Source organism: Maylandia zebra, linkage group LG23 (assembly GCF_041146795.1).
Source record: "Maylandia zebra isolate NMK-2024a linkage group LG23, Mzebra_GT3a, whole genome shotgun sequence".
Lineage (NCBI taxonomy): Eukaryota > Metazoa > Chordata > Actinopteri > Cichliformes > Cichlidae > Maylandia > Maylandia zebra.
The window spans coordinates 37,926,413-37,932,006 of record NC_135188.1 but is presented as its reverse complement, the minus strand read 5'-3'; the positions used below and the strand labels follow the sequence as shown (position 1 = coordinate 37,932,006).

Below are 5,594 nucleotides of genomic sequence, written 5' to 3'. Positions count from 1 at the left end.
AGTGGGCCCAGGTCCGGGGTTGAGGGGCTTGTCCTCGGCTTGTCTCTCTCCTGGACAAATGGTGATGAAAACTGACGCTCCTCTTGGTTCATGAAAGGTTGAGTGTTGATGAATTTTCTTTTGCACTCAACTTTCTCAGCTAGACACCTGAGGACCTGGTTGTGTCACGGTGAGGGATGGCCGGTACCGAATAGGACTCAGGTGCAGAAACCCAGAGCGGAGACAGTAGATGATTTAACAGTTTATTACGGTTAAGTGCAAGGGAAAAAACGTGACAAAGACAGAAAATGACGAGACGTGGAGCCTTGGTGTGGCGTGCCCTGGGGAACGTGGCTAGGGCGAGGGAACGAGGCCTGAGATGCGGAACGGGGCTGAGTGGGGAACAGTCACACTGAGGGAAGAGGATATAGGAGTTAGGCAGGTAGTGAAGGCAGCTCAGAAGTGGCCAGTATAAGAGCGGCAATTCTTACTTGCAGTTAGGGACCTGGAGTGTTTGAGAGGGGGGTGATGAAGATCCAGGGGAGGCTGAGTGGCGTGGAAAGGCTGACCTGAGATCCGGGGCTCCAGATGGAGTGTTATGGCAGGAGGGCAGGCAGGTGAGGCGCAGAGGGATTTCCAGAATGATCACTAGGTATCCTGAGTCCGGAGGTGGAGTGTGAGCCAGGGTGGGTACAGCAACTGTAGTACAAGAGAGTCGTGTTTAACAGGATAAATCACAGCAAGAATTTAACATACACGGCCTGTTACCAACATGTGTTGATGACGAACTGGCAATGAATGAACATCGATGTGTGGTTTAAATCCCTCTGGCTTGATTGCCTGCAATAGGCTCCAGGTGTGCAGGAGCTGGCCCTGCCCAGGGGCGGATCCCAGGTCAGTTCAGGAGCCTAATGGAAACTCCAGCCACCCACCGTAGACCATGACAGGTTGTGTCTTCATGGGTATCTGCCCTGAGTAAGGCTAGTCCAGCAACCAACCAAGATGTGCTTGAGTGTTGCTGGGACTGTACACAGGAGGCAGGATGGGTATTAGAAGTATTATGTAAATATTTCAACATGAAATGCTGTCAAAACACATTCAGACTAGCTGAAGCCTGTGTTTTAAAAAGTTCCATTTTAAGAGCCTAAAAGTCAATGAATATGACGCAGCACAGGAAAAGTGGCCAAACATGCAGAGCAAGAATGCATGAGTGAATAAAAGAAGCAAAAGCTCAAATTTTACTAGAGTGGTGCCAAAGTCCCTGTAAAAGCAAGTCTTGCTTCTGCAGCTAGCAAACTTAACTGTCTGCAACTACAGACCTAAAAATGTAGGTCATTGAACATGATTACCTACAGAATTTGACATCACCATGTTAAAAATTGGATGAAAAAAAAGGAAAGAAAACATGTTTTGGCATGTTCTTCTAGAAGTTTGTAAATTTTAGAAAATATTTAAAAAAATAAACTTAAAAAAAGTAAAAAATTAATAAATAAAACATTACATGCAGTGTCCCGAAGAAAGCAACAGTATGCACAAAACGTGAAGACAGCAAAGGAGAACATCTTATCGTATGTGTGCAAGAACTTCCAAGGAAACCTAATCTCCTGGCTACTATAATGGTGTGTATGGATACTATCCATTAACACACTCTCACACAGGTATGTGCACACATACCCATGAGGTGTGCATTCACTGGGGGAAAGTCTGCAACCCATGAGGATCAGAACCCCAGCAGGTCTTTTATTCATCGGACCTGGAGAGTCTGTTCTCTGTTGCCTAACAAAAGTAAAACAGGCACCTGCTGTGACTAATCTGGGGGACGAGAGAAATAAGTGAAGATTTCAGTGACTAACCAAAGGGCAGGAAAGTGCTATTTCAGGAGTGAAATTGTTCAAAAACAATTTTCCACTGTTGCTAAGTGGTTGGCTCATATGACCATTGTGACTGATGTTAAAAAAGATGAAGGGATATATAAATTAAAATGAAATAAAATTGCTTATTCCACCTTTTCCCTGATGATTTTGATTTTGAATTTGATTTACCTTGCAGCAACCAATGATGGCTGATAATGATTACAGAAACCCTTTCAGAAGTAAAAAGCAAGTTTTATATTAACCTTAAACCAACATAAAATTACTTATTCACTTTTGGCAAGGGAAAGACCAAACAACATGTCTTGTTCATCAAGCTTGCTTAAGCCTTTGGGGCAATGTTTTTGATGTGCTGCAAGTGCTGGTGAGCAAATTCTTTACTCTCTTTTTTAAAAGTAGAAAATCTTAAGTCATTTATTCACTGGGCAGACTTTCCCCTAATGAATATATCCCCATGTAACTGTGTAAAATACCACTTAATTAAAGCACATACGCATATTCAAGAAATTATACATTACCTAATGCCACAGAAACAAACTCCAGTCTCCAGCATTTCCCTACTAGTCCCATTAATAGGTAAAAAGGAAAGTGTTGCCTTCAAGTTTACAGTCTGCAAATTTACTGCCACTCTAAATGCCTTTATATTAACATGTACATGTATAAGTTTAATAACAGTAGTAAATATATATACATGAACAGAAACTGCATTTCTATGTGTTTACTGTTAGCGCTGGGTGAAATATATCGTCAATATTCCACCCCACACACCCCAGAGGCATTTTAAGGATTCGGGATGACATGGGGGGGACCAAGAACAAGAAGAAGAGGGCGCTGTAGTCTATCCCAACTGCCATGTTCTGTGCTTCTTCTGTGCTGGTTTTTCCCTTTTAGTTTATTGATTCGGTTTGCTTTTACTTCAACTCTTCTGGTGTTCATATTTATAGCGCAAGGGAACCTTGCTACCTTCTGTTTCACCACAAGCTAGTTCAATAAAGTTACCGTGTGTATATCCTACCTGATGGTGTTTCCTGTGTCTACATTGGCGTCTTCTTTTCAACTAAACTTAAAAGTGCAACATGATTAATGATCAGCATTCCTGCAGGTTGTGTTGTGATGTGTTGAGGATCAAATTAATTTTCTAATGTTTAAAAGGAATTGCTCCAAATGAAAGGTGTTTGGATATCCCACTGTCTCTTTGAGTGCAGATAAAGTTCACAGCACTGGTTGTTAATTAGATACATTTGAGTGGCTGCCATGCAAATGTGACATCTAACAAAGTTGATGATGACAAAAGACAGTGAACATAGTCACCTGGTATATTAAACAGAAAATAAATATTATTGAGAGATGTTAAAATGCAGTTTACTTCAGCGTAAGCTTTTTTCACTTCTTCTAAAAACATACCGTGAAGAAGATAAGAGCACAGGGAGTGATCACTGCAAACAGCCCTAAGGGATCAAAGAGAGCTGAGCCCATGAGCAGACGCTGGAAAAGTGTAGAAGAAGCAAGAGGCATCAGCAGTCAGGGGTGTCTGCGAGCTACCCAATTAAGTAGGAGCTCACATGAGGACACCAGAAAAGGTATCAAAAGCTTGTTGGCTTGGCTTTTTTCTGTTTTCTTTAAGGTTAATAAATGCACAGAAATTTCTCGTAGGCTAAGGAGACTGTAATGTATTTTTAAAAAATATCTATTTATGATTTATTTTCAATATTGACTTTTTTCACTTACTTTTTGGGTAGGTGTTATGTCATTGTTGATGAGTCTTTTTGTTCTGAAACTCACTAAAGCTGATTAGATGATTTACTGAAATTGTTGAGGATATTGTGTCTTTGCATGAGCCACAGTTCAAAATACAACTTCATTTACCTTTTGGTTCAACCCTTAAACTTATGCATGGTCTGGAAGAAGCTCTGTACCTTCCCTTTTTGGCCAGCTTTTATGTTGTTTTAGGTGCATAACATGTATACTTGTTGTAGGTGTTGTTGGTATGCCTCTGGACAGAGTTTGTAGACAATAAAACATGGATGTAGCTTCCAGTTAAGGAAAAGGAAGCCAATGCACAAGCGTCTAACCACCTACATTTTGCCAGCAGATGGCGATAGTTGTGGTTACAGAAAGCCTTCTTTTCCTCTAGAAGTCTATGAGAAAATTGATTTTCTAATATCTGTAAACAGTTCTTGCTCGGACTATGGGCTGACTCACACGCTAAATCTTGGTCATACAATGGAGGACTATCTGTGGTATGAAACCACGCCCACATTGTCTAACAAGTTGTTCCTAAGTTATATACTCATTGAGTGTGTGTGTGTGTGTGGGGGGGGGGGGGGGGGGGGGGGGTTCACAGTTCTTGGTGTGTTTGGATGGGACTGTGTACACTAACTCTACGACAGTGGTTCAATCAGTCTAGTGGTAAGCTTTTCAGTTACAGAATGCAAGGGAAGAATAGATGGAGCCAACATTGCAAAAATTCTTAAGCAGCGATAACCTTGTAGGATCTCAATCTTTGAACCAAATATCTCAGCTGTTAACCTCTGACAGCAAACATCAACACTGCAGTGGCCTCAAAACAATCTGAAGGTTCTTGAAAGGGAGGACTCCACAATAGCAGATTATAGGCTGAGCAAATCTGCAAACAATGATGGGACAAAATCCAAATTTCTGGATGTGCCAAGCTCATGGAAAGATATTCAAAAACACTGGTGCTTCATAAGCCTCTTTGGAAGTAACTGCAGCTTCCAATGTGAGGTGTTGAATACTTACTATATTCATGTAATAAAATGTATGTTTTGTTTGTTGAAATATGATTTTGTATATTTTTTTTTTACTGAAGAAAGAGCTTCAACATTTCGAAAACAAATATATATTATTATTATCATCATTTCAAGACATGAACATATCAATAATGTATTATTTTATGGCGTTATTTTTGTGCTACTATTTTGAGGAAAAAAATTTGCAGGTGCAAGTGTTGCATTTTGAGAAGAAATTTATTTTGAGTGAAGAAAAGCTAAATTTGAGTGAACAAAATTCATTGATGCGTGCAAAAAATGTATTTCAGTTTTCAGTTTTATAGGGTCAATATTGCAATGAAATGTGTTTGACGAGCAGCAGTCACTCAGCAGCATGATACAGTAGAAGAAAATGTAATAAAATATAATAAAATAAAGTAAAGTAATAAAAAATAGAAAAAAGTAAGGAGCAAAATATTAGAGAAACGTGGTAAAAGAGAAAAGATGACTAAATATATATGTATCTATAAATATAAATATATGTTCACTAGTGATTAAATAAGAAAATCTTCAAAAGAAATATTACAGGAGGGCAGATGGGATATTGCACAGGAATGAGCAGCAGAAAATTACAGTATTGCACTTTTAAATATAAATATCAATAACAATAAAGTGGAGTGACCAGTGCAGATTAAACAGAGTACTTGTGAAGCTGCAGGTAGCTTCTGAGTGCGTCCTGTGGACTGTGTTGTGTATGTTTAAGTGTTGTGGTTGAGGTGTCGTATGGCTTGGTGGTAAAAACTGTTTTTGAGTCTTGTAGTCCGAGCAGACAGACTGTTGTAACGTCTGCCAGATGGTATCAAGGAGAACAGCTGATGTGCTGGGTGGCTGTGGTCCTTGATGATGCTGTGTGCTTTACGGAGGTATCGCTGGAGATAAATGTCCTGAGTGGCAGGAAGCCTCGTGCCAGTGATGTGCTCTGCTGCCTGCACCACCCTCTGTAGTGATTTACGGC

The 5,594-nt window shown here is 40.1% G+C and overlaps 1 long non-coding RNA gene across 1 annotated transcript; it reads right to left on the bottom strand.

The window, feature by feature from the left end:
- Nucleotides 1-250: 250 nt before the first annotated feature.
- On the bottom strand, nt 251-829 carry LOC143414899 (uncharacterized). Its single transcript, XR_013095506.1, has 3 exons — nt 752-829; nt 471-678; nt 251-391 (listed from the first exon to the last, which is right to left on the bottom strand). It is a non-coding gene; the product is annotated as an uncharacterized LOC143414899 (long non-coding RNA).
- Nucleotides 830-5,594: the final 4,765 nt, after the last annotated feature.